The sequence below is a fragment of the Molossus molossus genome, unplaced genomic scaffold, assembly GCF_014108415.1.
Source record: "Molossus molossus isolate mMolMol1 unplaced genomic scaffold, mMolMol1.p scaffold_m16_p_15, whole genome shotgun sequence".
Classification (NCBI taxonomy): domain Eukaryota; kingdom Metazoa; phylum Chordata; class Mammalia; order Chiroptera; family Molossidae; genus Molossus; species Molossus molossus.
In genome coordinates, this window is record NW_023425350.1 from 79,908,252 (window position 1) to 79,934,463 (window position 26,212).

Consider the following 26,212-nt stretch of genomic DNA (forward strand, 5'->3'; position numbering starts at 1 on the left):
TATAGCTGTGAAAAGCAGCAGAGTTTCTGTCCACCAAGGAGAAGCAGAGTCTGCTAGAGACACAGGCACCCTGTTAAAGGGCCAACTTTAAGGAGGAAGGGCAGTGCTGAGTGGAGTTGCCTGAGGAGAGTCTGGGTTTGTGGCTCTGGGGAGAGACATATGGAGACAGCAGCCGGGATCCCTGTACTGAGTCATTCTCAGATATTGCAGTGCCCATCTTGGGTGGAGCAATCTTCTCCAAGTGGCACCGACCTGGGAGAAAGCAATTACCTCACCCTCAGGAATCCCTCTCACCCCACCCTGAGGATCGTAAGCCTTGCTGAGGAGTTAGCAACATAGACTGGGAAGTAGAAGTCTAAGCAGACTCAGGGGGTGTCAGTGACTGGCTTTGGGGCATGGCCATTTCTTCATTTTCCTTTGACCTTGACTGGCACTTCCCCCTCACAGGAGATGTGATAGAAATACCCTCCCAGCATCTGGAAGACCCAACCTCTGGGCTCTGAAGGCCCCACATGCCTGACTACTAGGGGTTCTGTCCTGCTGGGTCCAGGGCAAAATCCAGGACAGATTCAGTCATGTGGCCCTGGGACAGGGGATCACATCCACCACCTTCCCCGAAGTCTGAATGGCACCTCCCACTCACAGGAGATCCACTAACCCATTCCTCTCGATCCCTCCAGAAGCTCTTTCAGTGAAGGAGCCTAACAGGCCACCAGCAGGAGAAGGCAGGCAGAGAGGCAAACTGCAGGGCCTTGGTACGTTTGCTGACCCACCTCCAGGGCCTGGTACTGGTAAAAGCGGGCTTTGGAGCACAGCTTGGTCCTTCCCATGTGCAGGCCAAGCCAGGCAGAGGCAGCAAAATCTATGGATCGCCTGTAGCTTCAAACAGGTTGCTGAGTGCCAGGCACAAGACAGCATCTGACATTGGCCTACACCAGAGTCCTTCTCAAAATGACCAGAAACAATATACCAAGTGGCCAGCTTCAGACAACCTTGGAGCAGGATCCAACAAACTTCACAAACAGTATATCCAAAGGGAGATTGCAGAGGCACTAAACTCTGCTGAGGTAAATTCTTTTTTTTTCTGTTTAAATTTTTTTTTCCCTTTCTATTTCTGTATTTTATTTTTTTCCTTTCTCAATGTTTTTTTGCTATTTGTTTTTCTTTCCTTATTCTTTTTTCCTTTTCTTTGTCTTCTCTTATCCTTTTTATTCTTTCTTCTTTTCTTATTCTTTTTTCCTTTTTTAAACATTATTACTTTGTTTTGGTCAGCACCTACACAGCAGCTCACATGCTATGGTCACGGATGAGCCTCACAGTCAGCCAGCCAGATGGCGAATCCCATGAGTGAACAGGCCAACAACAATCAAGACTCACTTACAATAGGAGAGCCCCACAACCCACACAAGGAACATTCCTAGCACGCCCAGCTCAGCAGATCAAGGAGACCATACCACTGAGTCCCACAGGACACCTGCTACAGAAGACTGAGAGTCACAGCAAATCTATTTAATTAGTTTTCCTTCTTTTCTTTAATATTCTTTTTTCTTCTCTTATTCATTTTGTCCCTTGTCTTTTATTATTTTTCTCTTTTTTTTTTCTTATTCTGCTGTTGTTGTTGTTAGTTTTTTGTTTTGTTTTCAGCTTTGTTTTGTTTCACCTTATTTTGTTCTGTCAGCAAGATTACAACAGTTTGCACAATGTGGCCAGAGTTGAGCCTCACAGTCAACCAGTGTGAGGGTCCAGCCCACCCACAAAATGGACAACAGCAATTACATCAGAAGGGCCCACATAACCCACACAAAAGACATTCCTAGAGCACTCAGCTCAGGAGATCAAGGAGAATGCATCACTGGGTCCCACTGGACACCTACTATAGAAAGCCACCCACCAGTACTGGGAGTGATAGTAGTTTTAGCTAATACAAAGGAAAAAACACAAAGAGACGACCAAAACTGGGAGAGAAAAAAAACAAAACAGACCCACATGAAAGACAGAAGGAACATCCAGAAAAAAGAGGCAATGGAATGAAAAATGAAATGGAGGCAAATAATTTATCAGATATAGAGTTTAAAGCAATGTTTATAAAGATGCTCAAGGAACTTAGTGAGAACTACAACAGCATGAAAAGGACATAGAAACCAAAATAAAAAGGAATACCGTACCTGACAACAAGAGTACAGGAATAAAAAGTAGGTTGTATGAAGCAGAGGATCATATCAGTGATTTGGAAGACAAGGCAAAAATAAAAAACCATTAAGAGCAGCAAAAAGAAAGAAGAATTAAAAAAAAAAAACAACAAAGATAGCTTAAGGAAATTTTGAACAACATGAAGCATAACAACATTCTCATCACAGGAGTACCAGAAGAAGATGAGAGACAGCAAGAAATTGAGAACCTATTTGAAGAAATAGACAGCCCTAGCTGGTTTCTCTCAGTGGTTAGAGTGTTGGCCCATGAACCAAAGGGTCTTGGGTTCAATTCTTGGTCAAGGGCATGTACCTAGGTTGCAGGATCGATCCCCAGCCCTCGTCAGTGTCATGCAGGAAACAACCAATTGATCTCGATCTCAATCTCTCAATCTCTCTCTCTCTCTCTCTCTCTCTCTCTCTCTTTCTACTCCCTCCCTCCCTCCCTCCCTCCCTCCCTTCCACTTTACCTTAAAAAAAGCAATGAAAAAAAAAAAGAAGAAATGACAAAAAACTTCTCTAACCTGGTGAAGGAAAATGACACACAAGTTCAGGAAGTACAGAGAACCCCAAACAAGATGAACCCAAATAGACCCACACCACGGCACATCATAATTAAAATGACAAAGGTTAAATACAAAGAGAGAATCTTAAAGTTAGCAAAACAAAAAAAAAAAAAAAGCAATTAATTATCTACAAAGGTGCTTCCATAAGACTGTCAGCTAATCTCTCAACAGAAACACTACAGAACAAAAGGGACTGGCATGGCATGAGATATCTGAAGTAATGAAAAGCATGGACCTATAACCAAGAACACTTTTTATATCTTCTTCTATTTCTTTTTTCAATGTCCTGTAGTCTTCTGAAAACAGGTCTTTTATCTCCTTGGTTAAGTTTATTCCTAGTTATCTTAATGTTTTGTTGCAATGTTAAATGGGATTGTTTTTTTCAGTTTCCCTTTCTCGGTGTTCAATGTAGGTGTATAAGAATGCCGTCAATTTTTGGATATTAATTTTGTAACCTGATACTTTGCCAAATTCATTTGTTAAATCTAGTAGAATTTTTATGGAGTCTTTAGGGCTTTCTATGTACAATATCATGTCATTTGTGAATAATGACAGTTTCACTTCTTCCTTTCCAATTTGGATGCCGTTTATTTTTTCTTTTTGTCTGACAGCTGTAGCTAAGACTCCCAGTATTATGTTAAATAAGAGTAGCAAAAGTGGGCATCCCTGTCTTGTTCCTGTTCTTAAAAAAATGCTTTTAGTTTTTGCCCATTGAGTATGTTGGCTGTAAGTTTTTCATATATGACATTTATTATGTTGAGATATAATCCCTCTATTCCCTCTCTGCTGAGCTTTTTTTTTTTTTTTTTTAATAAAAAATGGATGCTGAATGTTGTCAAATGCTTTTTCTGCATCTATCAATATAATCATGTAATTTTTATTTTTTAATTTTGTTTATGTGGTATATCACTTATAATGATTTGCAAATATTGTACCAGACTTACATCCCTGGGATGAAAACCCACTTGGCCATGGTGAATAATTATTTTAATATATTGCTGAATCTGATTTGTTGAGGATTTTGGCATCTATGTTCATCAGAGATATTGGCCTGTAGTTTCTTTCTTTGTAGTGTCTTTATATGGTTTTGGAATTATGATTACACTGGCCTCATAAACATGCTTGGAAGTCTTCTTTCCTCTTGGATTTTTTTGGAATGGTTTGAGGAGAAAGGGTGTTATTCTTCTTTGAATGTTTGTAAAACTCACCTATGAATCCTTCTGGACCTGGCCTATTGTCTACTGGGAGTTTCCTGATTACATCTTCAACTTCCATAGTTGTTACAGTCTGTTCAAGTTTTCTGACTCTTCCAGGTTCAGTTTTGGGAGACTGTGTGGTTCTAGAAAGTTGTCCATTTGGCCTAGGTTGTCCAATTTGTTGGCATATAATTGTTCTCAGTATTTTCTAACGATCCTTTGTATTTCTGTGGTGTCAGTTGTTACTTCTCCTCTTTCATTTCTGATTGTGCTTATTTGGGTTCTCTTTCTTTGTTTCATGGCGAATCTGGCTAAAGGTTCATCAATCTTGTTTATCTTTTAAAACAACCAGCTCTTGGTTTTACTGATTATTTATTTATTTATTTATTTATTTATTTATTTATTTATTTTTAGTATCTATGTCACTTATTTCCACTGTGACCTTTATTATTTATTCCCTTCCCTTCCTTCCTTCATGTTTTTAAAATTGATTATTTAGAGAGAAATAGATAGAAACATTGATGTAAGAGAGAAACATCAATTGGCTGCTTCCTGCACATCCCCTACAGGGGATCAATCCTGCCATCTGGGCATGTGCCCTCACCAGGAATCAAACCAGGACCTTTCAGTCCATGGAACAATGCTCAAATCATTGAGCCACACTGACTGGGCCGAATTTTTCATTTTGTTTACTTTCTAGCTCTTTAAGTTGTAGGGTTAGTGTTGTAGCTCACTGTCCTTAGAATCCAACTTGTCTTTAAGCTGCCCTAATTAACAACCTCAGAGACAGCAAGACGAACAATGGGGAATGTTATAGAGGGCTTTAGCCCCATAAAAATTAACTAGAGTTTGACCTTCACTGGGAATTTGAAAAGCAACATCCTTCAAGAAAAGGGAGGACAGAAACGGCCCCAAGGCCAGAGTGTCCTGCATGCTCTGTAAAGAAACTGATAGGGAGAAACTGAAGCTCCCTTTACCCCATAAAACTGTAACTGTTCAACATGTGTGTATTGCACCTGACTGACCGCTGATATCTGTCTCGAATTTGTTAGTTTTTAAAACTTGGATAATGGAATGAATAGCAGGACAGATGTATGCTGACCCAGTTCCCTTTCGCCTCAGCTCCCTCCCCCCTCCGTTCCCTCCTGCTTATCGCTAACTGCCTCCGCTTCTGTACAAGCAGCTTGCTTGCTCTGCTAAACTCTTGAATGACCCCGGCCCTATATAAGCAACCCTCCCCCTGAGCTCGGGGCTGCAGTCCCTGCGCAGGTAATAAAACATCCCCAAAAACTGAAAAATGGAGTCTGAGTGTGGTCGATCTCCTGGGTTACAACATTTGGAGGCCCCAGCGAGATCAGCCGCGAGGTCCCCCTTTTCCGTGGGGTCGACCTCCTCAGACTACGCGGAGGGCTGCCTCCTCGCCCTCCGCACCTACATCCGTTCTGGCTTTGATTCGGCTAATTCGGACTAAGACTTCAGCCTCGAGGATCTGGGTAAGGGATTTCCCTTTCCATCTGTTTTCTGTTCGGTAGCTCCGGAGCCTTCTGGGATTGTTGCGGGCCGGACGCCGCTGAACCGCACTTCCCCCTCAGGGTCGGGACGCCGACTCCTGACCTGGGAAACCCGGTGGGTTTCCATCTGTTCTGAAATTGGTACCAGTCTGTTTTAATCTGGCACTTTCGGGTGCATCTGGCACTTTCGGGTGCATCTGGCACTTTCGGGTGCAGGGAACCCGGTGGGTTTCCATCTGGCACTTTCGGGTGCATCTGGCACTTTCGAGTGCATCTGGCACTTTCGGGTGCATCTGGCACTTTCGGGTGCAGGAGACCCGGTGGGTTTCCATCTGGCACTTTCGGGTGCATCTGGCACTTTCGGGTGCAGGAAACCCGGTGGGTTTCCATCTGGCACTTTCGGGTGCATCTGGCACTTTCGGGTGCAGGAGACCCGGTGGGTTTCCATCTGGCACTTTCGGGTGCATCTGGCACTTTCGAGTGCATCTGGCACTTTCGGGTGCATCTGGCACTTTCGGGTGCGTCTGGCACTTTCGGGTGCAGGAGACCCGGTGGGTTTCCATCTGGCACTTTCAGGTGCATCTGGCACTTTCGGGTGCGTCTGGCACTTTCGGGTGCAGGAGACCCGGTGGGTTTCCATCTGGCACTTTCGGGTGCATCTGGCACTTTCGGGTGCAGGAGACCCGGTGGGTTTCCATCTGGCACTTTCAGGTGCATCTGGCACTTTCGAGTGCATCTGGCACTTTCGGGTGCATCTGGCACTTTCGGGTGCGTCTGGCACTTTCGGGTGCAGGAGACCCGGTGGGTTTCCATCTGGCACTTTCGGGTGCATCTGGCACTTTCGGGTGCAGGAGACCCGGTGGGTTTCCATCTGGCACTTTCGGGTGCATCTGGCACTTTCGAGTGCATCTGGCACTTTCGGGTGCAGGAAACCCGGTGGGTTTCCATCTGGCACTTTCGGGTGCATCTGGCACTTTCGAGTGCATCTGGCACTTTCGGGTGCAGGAAACCCGGTGGGTTTCCATCTGGCACTTTCGGGTGCGTCTGGCACTTTCGGGTGCAGGAAACCCGGTGGGTTTCCATCTGGCACTTTCGGGTGCAGGAAACCTGGTGGGTTTCCATCTGGCACTTTCGGGTGCGTCTGGCACTTTCGGGTGCAGGAGACCCGGTGGGTTTCCATCTGGCACTTTCGGGTGCATCTGGCACTTTCGAGTGCATCTGGCACTTTCGGGTGCAGGAAACCCGGTGGGTTTCCATCTGGCACTTTCGGGTGCATCTGGCACTTTCGAGTGCATCTGGCACTTTCGGGTGCAGGAAACCCGGTGGGTTTCCATCTGGCACTTTCGGGTGCGTCTGGCACTTTCGGGTGCAGGAAACCCGGTGGGTTTCCATCTGGCACTTTCGGGTGCAGGAAACCTGGTGGGTTTCCATCTGGCACTTTCGGGTGCGTCTGGCACTTTCGGGTGCAGGAGACCCGGTGGGTTTCCATCTGGCACTTTCGGGTGCGTCTGGCACTTTCGGGTGCGTCTGGCACTTTCGGGTGCAGGAGACCCGGTGGATTTCCATCTGGCACTTTCGGGTGCGTCTGTTCTGAAATTAGTATTTTGTGTTTTGACCGCGGTTGTCTGTCTATTTGTGTTCCGTGTTCTCTGCTGCTCTAACTGTTTTGCTTTCGGCAGGATGAGACAAGGACCGTCAACACCCTGTACCCCCCTTGAATGCATTCTTGCTAACTTTTCTGACTTTTCCAGGAGATCCCAAGGCTACAGAACACCAGCCGATCCTGGGGTCCTCCAGACCCTCTGTGAGTTGGAGTGGCCAACATTCCGAGTTAATTAGCCATCCGAAGGGTCTTTTGACTTGAATCTTTTGTTTGCTGTGAGGTCCGTTATGTACGGGGTTCCCCACCCTGATCAAAAGTATACATTAATATTTGAATTAGAAATGTCAGTGTCCGGAGGTTCAAATGAAAGGAAAAAAGTTTTGTTAACAATGCCTCCACCTGTCCTGAAGGACAGTTAACTCCTCCCAGCCCCCGAGGAAATTCTATCCCATCCTTCAGGACCCCCTTGAGGTATACAAAAATGTCTATTGAAAATATGAATATATTTGCTAATCAGAGGAATGTTAATTACTTGTACTTGTCAAAAAAAAGAAAAAATATTCAACGTGTCTAAAAGTTAAAAGTTCAGATTAGGATAAAAAGAAATTATATAGTTTTAATAAAGGAAAATATAAGATATAGAAATATATATATATTTTTAAAATTGTTCTAAAACTGGTTATTTCTGACTAGATAAAAAGGTTTATAAAAGTTAAAAGATTTGTTAAGAGAAATCTTAGAAAGAAATTATAAATAAAATAAATTAATATAGAATTTATTTGGTTCTTTTTCAGCCTGTTAAAAGGGGAAAACATTTTTTCCCCCAATATTTGCCTGGAAAGCAAAAGTTGTATATATGTTATTGAAATGGTTTTATGTTATGTTAATCAAGTACTTGATTCCTTAAAGAGCCATTTTTAAATCATAAGAACTGAAGTTTCACTGACCTATGTTTATGTTTAACATTTGTCATTGTCACTTTAAACAAATAATTGAATACTATTTAATTATATATATAATACTATATAATCTTTTGGTCAAATATGTTTGACAACCTTTCCAGGATTCGAATTTTAAGAAACTTTTTCTTGACCTGGAATTAGTTTTGAGTCATTCCAATAAGACCTGGAATTCCTCAAAGATTTATGTTCTCTCCTTATAAAAGGAAATCAAATCAGTGCAGATGGCTTAACACAGTCTGTTTCCTCACTGAAATATAGATAAGAGGACAACACACTCCAAATGCAATAGCATACACACTACTAAGAGTGATTATTTGTTCACTTAGCAGATGCACAGATGCCTCGTATACGGGGGTCTCTACTAATGCTGTGGGTTATGCAAACAGTCCTCACTTTAAAGGGGCTTATAATATATTTTGTAAAGTCATGCTTGAATCATTTAAAGAAAGAACATAATTAAGCCCCAGAGGCCTAAAGATCAGGCTCTTTTTAGTTTAACTAAAAAAAAAGTTTTTTCTTTCATGGTGCGATAATGTACTCACATATAAATAGAAAAATAAATAAATAAATCTGAGCTATAGTTACTATAGCATGAATAAAATAATATCTCTAATGTACTTGGGTCTCCACCTGAGAAGGGCTTTATGAAAAGAAAATTATAAAAATAATAAAGATTTAAGATTTATAAATGATGGAAAATAAAAATTGACATAAAGGAATAAAAAAAAAGAATGATGATTCTTTGCCGCTTTCTCCTGCCTCGTCAGCAGGGCAGGCTTCTCTCAGAGCCTCAGTTGCTGTGTCCCCTGTGTATAGGGGGACCCAATGTCTGAATAGATATAGATGTGTTCGGATGTACTAGCTTCTTTATAATGAGGTCTCAATGCCTCTCTGCAAGGCTTAATAATATTCTCACAGGCAAACTGTTTAACCATTGAAATGCCAGCCTGGGCTGCTCGTCCACAGCGGGTTTGACAGCAACTAGTTTCCAACAGGCTTCTCTGAACTTTAGAGATCCCAGGCATGGATACGAAATTCTCTTAGAGAGTTAAAAAAAACAAAACACTCTGCCCCATGTAAACAATGTTGAAACATTGCTCCCCTTTCCTGTGTCCTTTTGTAAACCTGGGGTCAGAGGAAATGTTCCCATTCCTCTGCCCACGGTAGGACCCAAATACTGTCGGGGGAAGGGCTTCCTTAGAACACTTTTCACCGTGTTCCCCCGTTAGGCCTATTGGCCCAATTGGCTGAATTAACAAAGGTAGTAATAGCAGCCTTAAGAGAAACAGGGCACATAGAATAGGGTCACCCTAGGAAGGGAAATATAAGGAAGGGTCAGGACCACAGGCCTAGGTCCCAGTTAGGAATAGAAAAGACAAAGACAAAGTCAGGTATAGAAAAACAAAATAAAATGCTGTACTTAATTTAGGAAAATGACAGGGCCAGGGCTCCTTCCAACTGAGCCCTGAAACCCAGAATAATACTAAATAATAGGGGATAAACTAGTTAGTTTCCTAATAGACACTGGTGCTGCAGACTCAGTCTTGACCGAGCCAACGGGGCCCTAACCTACCCCTGGACTTCAAAGAGGACTATAGACCTTGGGGAAAATACTGTAACTCATTTGTTTCTGTTCCTGCCGGAGTGCCCATACCCCCTACTCAGACGTGATCTCCTCCAGAGATCATTTAATTGCTGGCCACTGCCACTCCAAGCCAGACCCCGCATCAAGTTCCACAAGACGTTGGCCTTCAATCCTGCCAGCCTGCCTCCAGATGATGACCCGGAATAACCTCTGCAGGACGGCCTGGAGGCAATCGACACTGCAGACGGCCGCCCAGACCTCAGGGATGACCCACTGCCATCATCAGATGAGGTATTGCTCATAGACGGGAGCAACTATGTCCAGGAAGATATCAGGTATGCCGGGGCAACAGTAGTAACTCTGGACCATGTCATTAAGTAGGGGAACTTCAGCCCGATGGACTGAACTCATAGCCCTAATCCAGGCTCTCTGATGAGACAAGGGGAAACCATGCTGCAAATAAGGAAGATCAACATGTGGCCCTAAAACTAGTGGGGACCTCTCCAGATATCAGTTACCACACCAAACCCAAGTTCACCTCTGACTCCTACTTACACTGGGTCAGAAAATGACTTAACTGAGCAGAAACAAGTCATAAAGAAAATCAACAACTAACAGACACTGCCTGCTGGGAGATTGTTGGTCCCAGAGGCTCTAGGTCGGATTTTAGTCAACCAGCTGCACCAGCCTACCTTCTTAGGTTACACCAAGCTTACTAAACTCCAATAAGGTCACAGGGAAAAGGAAAAGATAGAAGGAAGCAGGAATATACAGGTCTAAATAGGGAGGAAAAGAAAAAGGCTAGGGGATATGCAGACAGCAGATAGATTGAGCAAGCTCTCAGGTTCATGTCAGGGGAGGGACGAGAAAAGTCACAGAGAGTCTATGTAAGTTGAAGAAGGATTATGCAGAAAAAATAAAAAGATAGGAAGAAGATAAGACACTGAGAGGGGAGAACTTGCCCCTACTAATATTATAATAGTCTAGGATGCAATAAAGGGAGTAACAGGTTTAGGCTACTCCTAGCCCTTAGATCAGACAATGACCCCGCCTTGATAGCAAAGATATCACAGGATATCTATAAGGGATTAAATATAAATTAGAAGCTCCATTGTGCTTATTGCCCACAGAGTTCCAGGTAGGTAGAGCGCATGAACAGGACCTTAAAGGAAACCTTAACCAAATTTACTTTAGAAACCGGTGAAAACTGGAACACTCTGCTCCCCTCGCTCTCTTACAGTTCTTACAGGCCCTGCAGTCTGCCCAGAAGGCCGTCCATAGACACATCTGCGATGCCCTGCCTGTGCCCACCTCAGACTCTGTGCACCCTTTCCAGCCAGGGACTAGATGCAAATAAAGAAATTCACCATCCAAGGACTAACTCTGGCCTGGAAGGGACCATACACTGTCATCCTGCCTTCACCAACGGCTATCAAGGTCAACGGCATCCCGGTCTAGCTGCATCATTCCTGGTTGAAGGCAGAAAAAGCAGAATGAACGGTGCAGACCTCTCCAGATCCCTTAAAATGAGACTCTTACGTTTATCGGGACTCTAATTTTTCTGATTATAACTGTACAGGGGAATCTTTATAGATCTAGACCCCAGTAGAACTGGGTACTTAGAAATAAAACATTTAAAAAAATCCTTAAGAAATGTCAACCACAAGAGGGTCTATGCGCAGCCTTAGGTGAAACCTGCTATTTCTATGCCAACCATTCAGGTATAATCAGACAGAGCATCCAAATTCTAAGACAAAGAAACTAAGAGAAGGAGAACAGGTCTCCCATAATTAATATGAAAACTTATTTAGTCACCATAGCTAACATCCCTGATTTCAGCTATAGCAGGGCCCTACTGTTATTATTAATCGGAATAACTTGTAAACCCATCCAAATTTAATAGACTCCTAGCCTTCATCAGAGAGAGAGTCTAATCAGTAAAACTTAGGGTCTTAGCACAATCCAACTAGAGATTGTCTCCCCATGACAATTGTGAATCAATGGTTTGATCCACTCTCAAGAAAAACAGGGGAATGTTGTAGCTCACTGTCCTTAGAATCCAACTTGTCTTTAAGCTGCCCTAATTAACAACCTCAGAGACAGCAAGACGAACAATGGGGAATGTTATAGAGGGCTTTAGCCCCATAAAAATTAACTAGAGTTTGACCTTCACTGGGAATTTGAAAAGCAACATCCTTCAAGAAAAGGGAGGACAGAAACGGCCCCAAGGCCAGAGTGTCCTGCATGCTCTGTAAAGAAACTGATAGGGAGAAACTGAAGCTCCCTTTACCCCATAAAACTGTAACTGTTCAACATGTGTGTATTGCACCTGACTGACCGCTGATATCTGTCTCGAATTTGTTAGTTTTTAAAACTTGGATAATGGAATGAATAGCAGGACAGATGTATGCTGACCCAGTTCCCTTTCGCCTCAGCTCCCTCCCCCCTCCGTTCCCTCCTGCTTATCGCTAACTGCCTCCGCTTCTGTACAAGCAGCTTGCTTGCTCTGCTAAACTCTTGAATGACCCCGGCCCTATATAAGCAACCCTCCCCCTGAGCTCGGGGCTGCAGTTCTCCTCTGTGTAGGTTGGCTGCAGTCCCTGCGCAGGTAATAAAACATCCCCAAAAACTGAAAAATGGAGTCTGAGTGTGGTCGATCTCCTGGGTTACAACAGTTAGATAGTCAATTAGAAATTTTTTCTTTTGTCTTGAGGTAGATCTATAATGCTATAAACTTCCCTCTCAGGACTTCTTTTGCTTCATCCCATATATTTTATGTGGGTATGTGTTCATTTTCATTGATTTCCAGAAAGTTTTATATTTCTTCCTTGATCTCCTTGGTAACTCATTCATTGTTTAATAACATGCTATTTAGCTTCAATGTGCTTGAATGTTATTGAGTGTTTTATTGTTAACTAATTTCTAGTTCATGCCATTGTGATCTAAAAAGATGCCTGATATGATTTCAATGTTTTTGAACTTGTAGAAACATAGTTTGTTTCCTAACATGTGATCTATTTTTGAGAATGTCAATTGTGCACATCAGAATAAATGTATACTCTGCAGTTTTGGAGTGTAATGTTCTGTACACATCTATTAAATCCATCTGCTCTAGTGCGTTACTTGGGATCTGTTTTTTGTTAATTATTGGTTTTTTTATCCTCACCCAAGGACATTTTTGCATTTATCTTCAGGAACAGCAGGAGGGAGAGAAGGAGGAAGAGAGAGAGAAACACTGATGTGAGAGAGATACATCAACTGGTTGCCACCCACACAACCCCAACTGGGACTGGAGACAAACTGCAACCAAGGTACTTGCCCTTAGCAGGAACCGAACCTGGGACTCTCTGGACCGTGGGCCAATGCTCTAACAGCTGAGCCAAACCGGCCAGGGCTTCTTGTTATTTTTTTGTTTGGAGGATCTATCCAGTGATGTCAGTGGGGTGTTGAAGTTCCCTACTATGATTGTATTGCTGTCAATATCCCCTGTGAAGTCCTCCAGAAGTTTTCTTTAATATACTTTGTAGCTCCTATATTGGGTGCATATATGTTTACGAAGGTTATATCCTCTTGTTGGATTGATCATTCTAATGTTTTATTGTGGCTTGCTTTGTCTCTTGTTATGGCCTTCATACTGAAGTTTATTTTATCAGATATGAGCATTGCTACCTTAGCTTTTTGTCATTTCTATTTGCTTGGAAAATTTTTTTCCATCCCTTCACTTTCAACTTTTGTGAGTTTGTTGTTTGAAAGTGGGTCTCTTGTACATCACATATATATGGGTCGTGCTTTTCTATCCATTCAGCTACTATATGTCTTTTGATTGGAGCATTTAATCCATTTACATTTAAGGTTATTATTGATATGTGCTTATTTACTGCAATTCTTTTTGTTATGCCTTGTTTCTCTCTCTATTTCTTCTGCTTATTACAGCAGTCCCTTTAACATTTCTTGCAATGCTGGTTTGGTGGTGATATTAATTTAGCCTTTTTTTTTTTGGTCTGGGAAAATCTTTATTTCACCCTCTATTTTGAATAATAACATTGCTGGATAGAGTAGTCTTGGATTCAGATACTTGTTTTTCATTACCTTGAATACTTCATGCCATCCCCTTCTGGCCTGTAGTTTTTCTGTTGAGAAATCAGCTGACAGACTTATGGGACCACCTATGAAGATGACCTGTTGCTTTTCTTTTGCTACTTTTAAAATTCTCTCTTTGGAGGTACTGTCCTGGGAGATTCCAAAATGGCAGCGGAGTGAATAGAAGCTACACAGACCATCTCCCAGGACCAAACTGGAACTACAACTAAAATAAAGACAAATCGTCAGGAAAAACCAACAGAAAAGAAGTTGGAGAGGACCATATAAGCAATGACAGAAAAAAAGAACACTGAATCAAGCCTGGTAGGTCTGTATAGGTGCAAGAGGGTGGGCTGGGAGCCCACAGACAGCAGCTATTTTAGCTGTGAGCAGCTCCCTCAGGGATAAAATCCCAAGCCACCTTCACAGCACAGAGGGCTGGGACAAAACATTAAATTAACTACAGCCACTCACCTTGGGCTCCAGCAGAGGGAGGGCAGACTGGACTGGAACTCTGTGGGGACACTTAAGATTTGGAGGGTGCTCCGAGTTTTTCCTGAGTCACGGCCACAAAGGACAATGGCCATCTTGCTCCTTTCCACAGCTCTGGGGAGAAGCATCAGCCCCTCCCTCAGAGACTTAACCCCACCCAGATGGACAAGAAAAATGCAAATTGAGGCTCATTAACAACCAGCACCTGCCCTACCCTCTGGAAATCCTCTTATACTGAACACCTGAGGGAGTGTTCATTCAGCTGAGGCCTACAACCCAAGGCTCATCGAGTAACTAAAATTAATAGCTTTCAGGCAAAAAGCTACAGGAAAAGTTGAGGAAGGTCAACAGCATGAGGAAAAATATCAACACCATGAGTAAATATATAGAAACATTGAAAACCAACTAAGTGGAAATGAAGAATGACATAGCAGAAATAAAGAACACATTGGACGGAATAACCAACAAAATAGAGGAATCTGAGGAGCAGATCAGTGAATTAGAAGACAGGGTAGAAAAAAATCAACAAATCAGAAAACCAAAAAAAATAAAAAACCACAATATAAAAACAGAAAGACAGCTTAAGAGAACTGTGGGACAACTGCAAATGTAACAACATTCACATAAAAGGAGTTCCAGAAGAAGATGAAAAGGAGCAAGGGTTAGAGAATATATTTGAAGAAATAGTGACAGAAAACTTCCCTAACTTGGTGAAGGAAAAAGGCATTCAAGTTCAAGAAGCACAGAGAGCCCCAAGTAAGAAGAACCCAAACAGGCCCACACCAAGACACATAATAATTAAAATGCCAAAAATTAAAGACAAAGAGAGAATCCTAAAGGCAGCAAGAGATAAGCAACAGGTGAGCTACAAAGGCTATCAGCTTACTTCTCAACAGAAACACTACAGGCTAGAAGAAAATGGCATGAAGTAATCAAGGTAATGAAAAGAAAAGATCTGATTCCAAGAGTACTCTATCCAGCAAGGCTAATATTCAAAATAGAAGGTGAAATAAAGAGCTTCCCAGACCAAAAAAAAAAAGGCTAAGTGAATATATTAGCACCAAAGCAGCATTGCAAGAAATGTTAAAAGGACTGCTGTATTAGTAGAAGAAATAGAAAGAAAAATATAACCACACTAAACAAAAATGGCAATAAATAAGTACATATCAATAACCACCTTAAATGTAAATAAATTTAACTATCCAATCAAAAGACACAGAGCAGCTGATTGGATAAGAAAGCATCACTCATATATATGTTGTTTACAAGAGACCCACTTCACAACAAAAGACTCACATAAGTTGAAAGTGAATGAATGAAAAAAAATCTTCCAAGCAAATGAACAAAAAAAACCTGGGGTAGCAATACTCATATCTGAAAAAAATAGATGTCAAAATAAACGCCTTAACTAAGGACAAAGAAGGCCACTACATAATATTGAAAGGATCTATCCAACAGGATATAACCTTGGTAAACATATATGCACCAATATAGGAGCACCAACATATATTAAAAATCTTCTGCAGGACTTCAAAGGAGAAATCAACAGCAATACAATCATAGCAGGGGACTCCAACACCCCACTGACATCACTGAATAGATCCTCTAGACAAAAAACTAACAAGGAAACAGATATCTAAATGAAGCACTACATCAAATGGATTTAATAGATATCTACAGAGAATTACACCCCAAAACTGCAGAATTCACATTCTTCTCAACCTTACATGGGCTATTCTCAAAGATAGACCACATGTTAGGACACAAACTAGGTCTCCATAAGTTCAAGAAGATTGAAATCATCTTCACAGATCACAATGGCATGAAACTAGAAATCAATTACAACAAGAACATGCAAAGACATTAGAACACATGGAAGCAAAATAGCATGTTATGGAACAATGAATGGGTTACCAAGGAAATCAAGAAAAAATTAAAAACTTCCTGGAAACCAATGAAAATGAACACACAACAACAAAAAATCTATGGGATGCAGCGAAAGCAGTTCTGAAAGGAAAGTTCATAGCACTACAGGCCTACCTCAAGAAACAAGAAAAATTTCTAATAGACTATCTAACCTCACAACTTAAAGAACTAGAAAGCAAACAAAAAGAAAACCCCAGAGCAAGTAACAGGAAGGAAACAGTAAAGATCAGAGCAGAAATAAATGACATAGAGACCAAAAAACAATTTAAAGGATCAATGAAACAAAAAGCTGGTTCTACAAAAAGATAAACAAGATTGATGGACCCTTCGCTAGACTCACCAAGAAACAAAGAGAGAGAACCCAAATACACAAAATCAGAAATGAAAGAGGAGAAGTAACAACTGACACCACAGAAATACAAAGAATTGTTAACAAATACTATGAACAATTATACCGCAACAAATTCGACAATCTAAGCAAAATGGACAAATTTCTAGAAACACATAGTCTCCTGAAACTGAGCCGGGAAGAGATAGATAATTTGAACAGACCAATAACAACGAAGGAAATTGAAGATGTAATCAAGACTCTCCCAGCAAACAAAAGCCCAGGAGATGGCTTCATGGGGGAGTTCTATTGAACATTCAAAGAAGAATTAACACCAATTCTCTTCAAACTAGTTCAAAAAATTCAAGAAGAAGGAAGACTTCCAAACTTGTTTTATGAGGCCAGCATAATTCTAATTCCAAAACCAGAAAAAGACACTATGAAGAAAGAAAGCTACAGGCCAATATCCCTGATGAACATAGATGCCAAAATCCTGAACAAAATACTAGCAAATTGGATCCACAAATACATTAAAAATATTATTCACCATGACCAAGTGGGATTCATCCCAGGGATGCAAGGCTGGTACAATATTTGCAAATCAATAAATGTGATATACCACATTAAAAAAAAAATGAAAGAGAAAAACTATATGATCATATGAATAGATGCTGAAATAGCATTCAACAAAATCCAGCACCTATTTCTGATAAAAACGCTCAGCAATGTTGAAATAGAAGGATCATATCTCGACATAATAAAGGCCATATATGAAAAACCTACAGGCAACATCATACTCAGTGGGCAAAAACTAAAAGCATCTCTTTTAAGAATAGGAACAAGACAGAGATGCCAATTTACACCACTCTTATTTAATATAGTACTGGAAGTCTTAGCCATAGCAATCAGACATGAAGTAAAAATAAAAGGGATCCAAATTAAAAAGGTGGAAGTGAAACTGCCATTATTCACAGATGACATAATAGTATACACAGAAATCCCTAAAGACTACATCAAAAATCTGCTAAATTTAATACATGAATTCAGCAAGGTAGCAGGATACAAAATTAACATCAAGAAATTGACATCATTCTTAGGCACCAATAATGAACCCACAGAAAGAGAATCTAAAAAAGCATTCCTATTTACCACTGCAGCAAATAAATTAAGATACTTAGGAATAAGCTTAACCAAAAAAGTAAAGGACCTATTTGCAGAAGACTATAGAATATTGAGAAAATAAATAGAGGAAGATATTAAAAAGTAGGAGCACATACCTGTTCACAGATTGAAATAATTAACATCATTAAAATGATGTGGGTCCATACTACCCAAAGCAATCTATAGATTCAGTGCAATCCCCATCAAAATACCAATGACATATTTCACAGAATTAAAACAAATACTTCAAAAGTTCATATGGGACCAAAAAAGACCCCGAATAGCCACAGCAATCTTGAAAAATAAGAACAAAGTGGGATCCTAATACCGGGTATCAGGTTATACTACCAAGCTACTATAATCAAAACAGCCTGGTACTGGCACAAGAACAAACATATAGATCAATGGAATAATACAGAGAACCCAGAAATTGACCCAAAACATTATGCTCAATTAATATTTGAAAAAGGTGGCAAGAGTATACAATGGAGTAAAGACAGAGTCTTTAATAAATGGTGTTGGGAAAATTGGACAACTACATGCAAAAATAATGTAACTAGACCACCTTACACCATACACAAGAATAAACTCAAAATAAATAAAAGACTTATATGTGTCTTGTGAATCCATAAAAATCCTAGAAGAAAATGTAGGCAACAAAATTTCAGGTATCATACACAGCAGAATTTTTACTGATATATCACCTAAGACAACAGAAACAAAGGAAAGAATGAACACATGGGACAACATCAAACTAAAAAGCTTCTGCACAGCAAAAGAAACAACCACCAAAATGGAAAGGGACCCACTGTATGGGAGAGCATAATCTCCAATGATACATCAGATAAGGGGTTAATTTACAAATACACAGAGTGCTCATACAACTCAACAAAAGGAAGACAAGAACCCAATCAAAAAATGGTCAGTGGAGCTAAATAGACACCTCTCCAAACAGGACATACAAATGGCCAAGAAACATATGAAGAAATGCTAAACGTCACTAATCATCAGAGAGATGCAAATTAAAACAACTATGAGGTATTAACTCACACCTGTAAGAATGGCTGCCATCAACAAATCATCAAACAACAAGTGCTGGTGAGGGTGTGGGGAAAAGAGGACTCTAGTACACTGCTGGTGGGAATGCAGACTGGTGCAGCCACTATGGAAAACAGTATGGTATTTACTCAAAAAATAAAAAATGAATGTCATTTGACCTAGTGACCCCACGTCTAGGAATATATCCTAAGAAGCCTGAAACACAAATCAGAAAGAATATATGGACCCCTATGTTCATAGCAGCACTATTTACAATTGCTAAGATCTGGAAACAGCCCAAGTGTTCATCAATAGTTGAGTGGATAAAAAAAGCTGTGGTACATATATACAATGGAATACTATGCAGCTGTAAGAAAGAAAGATCTCTTATTCTTTGAAACAACATGGAGGGACCTGGAGAGTATTAGGCTAAGTGAAATAAGCCAATCAGAGAAAGACCGATATCACATGATCTCACTTATTTGTGGAATATAATGAACAAGGTGGGCTCATGAACGAAATGGACCCAGAGATATAGAAAGGAGTATGGTTCAGACTGACAAACCTCAGAGTAGGGGGACAGGAGGGATTGATGAGATTAACCAAAGAAATTATGCATGTATGCATAACCAATGGACGTGGACAACAATGCTATGGGAGTGGAGGGGGTGGGATGAGGAGGAGGGGTTTAGGGAGGTAAAAGGAGAACCATCTGTAACAAAAATAAATAAAAATTGGAGAGAAATGAATAAATAAATAAATAAAATTCTCTCTTTGTCTTTAATTTTTGGCATTTTAATTATGATGTGTATTGGCATGGGCCTCTTTGGGTTGTTCTTGCTTAGGACTCTCTGTCCTTCCTGAACTTGTAAGCCTTTTTCCTTCAACAAGTTATGGAAGTTTTCTTCTACTATTTGTTCAAACAGATTCTCTAACTCTTGCTCATTTTCTTCTTCTGTTACTCCTATGATGCAAATGTTGTTACATTAGAGATTGCCCCACAGCTCTCTTAAACTTTCTGTTTTGTAATTGTTTTTTTCCTTTTGGTTCTCTGGTTGATTTTTTTTCTACCCTGTCTTCTAATACGCTGATCTGATCCTCGGCTTCCTCTAATCTGCTGGTTATTCCTTCTGATGTGTTATTTCTGCTATGTCATTCTTTTTTTTTTATTTTTTATTTTAACCCTCACCTGAGGGTATTTTCCCTTTTATCTTCAGATGGAGCGGGAGGGAAGGAGAGAGAAACATCAATGTGAGAGAGACACATTGCCTCCTGCACAACCCCGACCAGGGCTGGAAACCAAATGGCAACTGAGGTATATGCCCTTGTCTGAAATCAAACCCATGACTCATTGGTCTAAGGGCCAATGCTCTAACCACCAAGCCAAACTGGCCAGTGCTGCTATGTCATTCATGATTTCTGATTGGTCGTTTTTCATTGTTTCTATATCTTTTCTCATGCTGTTGAGCATCCTCATAATCATTACTGTGAACTCTATATCTGATAACTTGCTTATCTCCATTTCACTTAGCCCTTATTCTGGAGAAATATCTTGTTCTTTCATTTTGAATTTCTTTGTTTCGCCATTTGGGCTGTCTCCACAGGGTTTGGAGCCTGCTAAAATCTCCCTGAGGGTATTAATGTTCCACAGATTTTGGCTCCCTCTGCTCAGTTTGGATGTGTATAAAAGGTAGCCAGTTGAACACCAATGTCTGGTGTTACTCTCCCTGGTAGAGTCCAACGAAATCGGCTTTAAAGCAAAGGCTATAGTAAGAGACAGAGAAGGGTACTACATAGTGATAAAAGGAGTAATCCAACAGGAGGCTATAACTCAGATAAACATATATGCACCCAACACAGGAGCACCTAAATATGTAAAGCAAATCTTGATGGACATAAAAGGAGAGACTGACAGCGATACAGTCATAGTAGGGTATTTTAATACCCCATTGATATCAATGAATAGATCTTCCAGACAGAAAATCAACAAGGAAACTGTGGCCTTAAATGGTACACTATATCAGATTGATTTAATTGATATATTCAGAGCATTCCACCCCAAAGCAGCAGAATAGACATTCTTTTCAAGTACACACATGGAATATTTTCTAGGATAGACCACATGTTAGGACACAAAACAAGTCTCAATAAATTTAAGATGACTAAATCATATCAAGCATCTTCTCTGTCCATAGTGGTATGAAACTAAAAATCAACCTCTGGAGAAAAACTGAAAAACACACTAAGTCATGGAGGCTAAATAACATGTTACTAAACAATGAATGGGTTAACAATGAGATCAAGGAAGAAATCAAAAGTTACCTTGAAACAAATGAAAATGAGAACACAACAACCCAAAATCTATGGGACACAGTGAAAGCAGTCCTAAGTGGGAAATTCATAGCACTAGAGGCCTACCTCAGGAAACAAGAAAAAAAATCAAACAATCTAACCTTATACTTGAAAAAGAACAAACAAAGCCCAAAGTGAGTAGAAGGAAAGAAATAGTAAAGACCAGAGCAGAAGTGGGAGCATCAGTAAGACTGTCAACAATAAATATAAAGAAAAGAAATGTTACTATTCCAGAAAATCTCTAAAACTACATATCTGCCCCACCCTCACCCCCAAGACACACTGATGTGTTGTTCTCCCTGTATCACTAATGTGATCATGTTTCTGGATAGGACATTGGGGTGGGGGTAAAGATTTCTAACAGAATTGGGGATAAATTCAAACAATTTATGATTAGTAAAACTTGCATCATCTATTCCAATATTCATTTCTAGTCTTGAATACTATTTAAATATCCCCAAAATCATGTCTACACTACATCCAATGTAGATTATTTACTAGACCTAAACCAGCTCAAGGTTACTTATGGAGATTTGTTCCCACCTGGAATGTGTCCCACTAAAGGGACCCACTTGCAAAAGTCTCCCCACAATTTCAGGTCCAGCTCAAAGGTCACACCTTCATCTTATAAGGTAGGATACTAAATTATTTGTATAAAACAGAATAACTGCACCAAAAAAGAGTTAAAAGATAATATGTTACAATTGGGTTGGTTCTTGTGGTTGGGTGTTTTTCCATTCTCTGGAACTTTCTCTCTAAAATTGCTATAATGAGCATTATTAATTGTATCACAAAGTAAAACATAAAAGCAAAACCTCCACAGCCCCTTTCCCGCCGTGTGGCTTAGAAGGCCACACTAGCGTCAGCTACAACAGGTATAGCTCAGCGATATGATTACATATTAAACTGAGGTGCTGGTAACTTGTTCCATTGCGTAACTGTGTCCACACACGGCAGAGTGCTCAGATCAGGCACTGGTTTCATGCCGGAAGGAGACCATGCCTTGCTTTACCTACTGAAACCATGTCACTAAAATAACAGAATTGAGTGTGAAAAAGAAAAAACTCAATTTGCCTTCCTTTCTAAACTTCTCAAGCCCAAATGAAGTGAATGTCCAGCATGACCTCTTCCTTGCAGGGTGTTCTAGCTACATGCTCCTGTGGAGGGGCCTCAATGTGCAGTAAGTTCCAGTCTCAGACTTCCAGGGGACGTTTGCACAAATCGATTCGAGGGCCCTGAGCCCTCGACTCAACAGAACCCTCTCTGCTAAAGAGGAAGAAAATAAAAGGTTAGAATGTTTCCCAAGTACCAGCTCCAGGCCAGTCCAACACTCACGTTAGTTTACTGAAAACAAAAGGCACCGCGAAGCTGACGCCAGCGCCAGCTGCCGACTTACAGGACCGGGCTCGTCTGAGCCCTCGGCGGAGAGAAGGGAAGGAGACTCCAGGCTGCAATCACACAGAGCATCTTTCAGAAAAAAATGCCCAATTAACTGAACAAAGAACATTTCATAACTGCAAGTCCAAAGCCGGAGTTCTGCTGCCACAGGGTGACCTTGGACATGACTCCTCCCTGGGCCTCAGTTCCCTCATCTGTTCTGGGGAGCGGGAAGTCAGAGGATCCCCGACCTCTTCCTGTTCTAAGGGTCTGTAAAACACGGAAGCTAGACCATGGGTCCAGGTTTTACTTAGCCTGCCCCAGAACTCCTGGAAAAAAGCAGGATGGGGCAATGGCCCCTCACCCCAGCAGGGGACATTTTCAATCCACATCAGTCCCAGGGACCCTCAGCCAGGGGGGTCAGCTCCAGACGATGAGAGTGGGGGTTAGGGTCACATGACCAAAGAGAATAAGGACAGTGGAAAGGAAAAATTCACCAAAGACTAAACAAACCCTACTCCCAACAAAAATCAGCACAAACACCACTGTACCCCAAAATGACAGAAATTCCAAGTGTGAAGCCAAACCTGACCAGCCCCCCTACTGCCAGGCACTGGAAGTCTGGCCAAGTCAGGAAGTCCCTCAACACCTGCTCACCTGTAGGCCAGGCAGAGCCATAGTGTAAGAGACAAAACAGTGACAGATCAATAAACAAAGTGAAACATGAAACAGCAATCTTCTCAAGACAGTCACAATTTAGGGATTTGGCCACATGTGGTCACAAGATACGTTCTACACATCCCATCAAGGGCACGCAGCCTCTGTGCCTCAGTTTCCCCATCTGACAAGTTGGAGAACATGATAATATTATTCAAGGACATTTGTTGTGAAGATTAAATGAGTCATCCTCATTTAAGGGCTGAGAAAATTGTCCAGTAAATGGTCAAACATACACGTTACCCATTCGAAATGGCTAAGCCACGCTCTGATGACAAATAGAGGTTTTGATAAAACTCCGTCAGGTGCTCATTCATTTCTGCCTTCATTACTGCCATATTCGACATTGTTTTGAACATCTACTAAATGCCTGCACCTTTGCTTGGCTCTGGGAACAAAAACAGAAGTAATGATCCAGAGACTGGCTCAAGGAGCTCCTCAGCCAGCTGGGAAATGGGTGTGTCCACAGAGAAGTACCCGGCGACGGGGCAGTGCGCACAGACAAGTACCCGGCGACGGGGCAGTGCGCACAGACAAGTACCCGGCGACGGGGCAGTGCGCACAGACAAGTACCCGGTGACGGGGCAGTGCGCACAGACAAGTACCCGGCGACGGGGCAGTGCGCACAGACAAGTACCCGGCGACGGGGCAGTGTCCACAGACAAGTACCTGGCGACGGGGCAGTGTCAACGGGAACAGAGTGACCAGGGTGTGAGGGAGCAGGGCCCTACCAGCTTGGAGGAGGGCTCCTGGAAAGGTGTTGGGGTTCTGGGGGCGGAAGAGGCCATGCTGGCGCATAGCCGAAGGCGGGGTGCCGCCAAGCAGAGCTGGTGGCTGGAAGACGCAGACAGGGGTCTCGTGAGGCACAGGGCTGCCTTCAGAAACCTGATAAAACGTAGTCCCAAAGGAAAATGTACCAAAAAATAAGCCATTTCTTTGTATACAATGGGGGGTATCCCAGGACCACCTGAAACAGGGTGCAGGACTTCAGCTGCCAGTGGGCCTCGAGTGAACCAGCCTTGGTACCTCCTTTTCTTGTAGGAAGTGGTCCCGCTGCTCAGGAGCAAGTCACCATCTGCAAGGGCACGTCCCCCTGGGGAAGGAAGAATACACACAAGCATATGTTTGAATGAAAGGTCTTTTCTTTTTTCCTTATTGACTTTAGAGAGAGGGAGAGATAGAAACACCAATGAGTGAGAACATCAGCTGGCCGCCTCCTGCACGCCCCCACTGGGGATTGGGCCCACAGCCTGGGCATGTGCCCTGACTGGGCCAACCAGCAACCTCTGGGAGCAGGGGCGACGCTCAACCCTGGCCGGGTGAATGAAGACTCTTAAAGCCATGGACCGCCACACAGATTTCAACAGACATCTGAATAAAGCTTACAAAAATGAGTCACATGCTTAAGGAGTGTACATTCTACAGTTTCAGAATATCAAGTCACAGGGTAAGGAATACAAAAAGCGTGGCCCCACTAGCCTCTTGAGATGCGCACACCTGGTAGTTAGCTAGACTCAGAGACGCAGAACTGAATCGAACCCCTCGAGACAGAACTCGGGGAACGCACCAGATGCCGCAGAGATGAGCAGCCCTGCGGGAACAGGCGCCCTCTGCACCCTCGCCACCGCCACCCCATGCAGGGCTGAACTTGCACTGCAGACGACAGATGCGGAACCCTTCAGCAAGGCCAGCTCGTCCTGCAGACAGCTCACCACTCACTCACTCTCTGCTTCTGCGGTTCACTGTTAGGATTCGGAGTCTCCTATTTTTGGAGGTCTGAGTCATCTCCTTAGGCCTTTGGAAAGCTTGGAAGGCCTGAGCCTAAGGCCTCTGAATGCCCAGTCTGCAGAACAGCCTGACTAACACTCTCCTCTAGACACATGAATTAAGTACACCTTATTATTCACTCTAGACTAATGAGCAAGGACACAGCATGACCAAGGTTGCACTGGTCCAGTGGTTCAACATGACTCATGACAGACGCCATGATCCTCCTGCTCACGGCACCAGCCAGCGTCCCCCGCCCCCCACAGTACGTCTCAGAAATGCCCGCAGCTGATGGGAATTACATGGCACCTGGGAGAAATTCACCGACTGGGGGAGGGGAGCACAGCGAGAGAAGGGAATCTATCTGGAAGGCCCAGGAAACCTTTCATAGAGGAGCTGACACCCTGTCCCCCGAAACCAGCGGTTCTCAACCTGTGGGTCGCGACCCCTTTAGGGGTCGAACGACCCTTTCACACGGGTCGCCTAAAACCATCAGAACACATATTTCCAATGGCGATTCATAACAATAGCAAAATTAGTTATGAAGTAGCAACGAAAATAATTTTATGGTTGGGGGTCACCACAACATGAGGAACTGTATTAAAGGGTCGCGGCATCAGGAAGGTTGAGAACCACTGCCCTAAACCCTTCACCTTGCCCCTTCCTCTCTGCAAGAAAGTCTATGTTCCCCCTCCACTTCCATCCACACTCAGCAGCATGCCAGCTGCCGCCTGCTCCTGCCCAGAGACAGCTGCCCAGGCCACCAAAGCTGAGCCCTGAATGCCAGGGGCCCTCAGTCTCCATCTCACTGGGCAGCCCTGCAGCCCCCGGCCTTGCCCCCCACCCTCCCACCTGACCCTGCTCCCCTGCCCTCTAGGCCCTTCTGCATGCCCCTTCTGTGCCATTCAGCCCTGCGGTGCCCAGCAGTGATTCCTGGGGCTGCCATGCAGTTCCACCCACCCTCCTCTGTGACCCTGCCCAGCTCGGGGCAGATTCAGATCAGAGCCACTCCCAGGGGCCCTGCAGACACTGCCTCCCTGCACTGCAGGAGTGCCAAGTGGACAGCCTCCCTCCGCATCAGTGGGTGGCTCCTGGGTGCTCCTGGGCTGGGGCAGAAGGTGCAGAGCTGCCCCTCCCCTCCCCATGCCGGGTGAGGAGAGCCATCCCGAACACCCCGCGCGTGGTAAGAGCCCAGTGAATCCCGAATTGGGAAGGAGGGAGGGGGAGCAGAAATGCAGGGGCCGTCCTGGAGTCTGGAGGAGGTGGAGAACGGCGGCCTTACCCAGGGCAGCCAGCAGCCGGACCACGGAGGGAGGGCGCGGACCAGCCCTGGGGGCAGAGCCCTTACAGCAGAAGGGGTGC

The 26,212-nt window shown here is 42.9% G+C and overlaps 1 protein-coding gene across 1 annotated transcript in view; it reads right to left on the reverse strand.

The window, feature by feature from the left end:
- Window positions 1-24,119, reverse strand: part of IL1R1 (interleukin 1 receptor type 1) — a 45,353-nt gene extending 21,234 nt beyond the window's left edge. The window contains exon 1 of the mRNA XM_036263340.1: window positions 24,051-24,119. The gene's annotated coding sequence lies outside the window, so the exon portion shown is untranslated. The remainder of the gene's footprint in view (window positions 1-24,050) is intronic.
- Window positions 24,120-26,212: the final 2,093 nt, after the last annotated feature.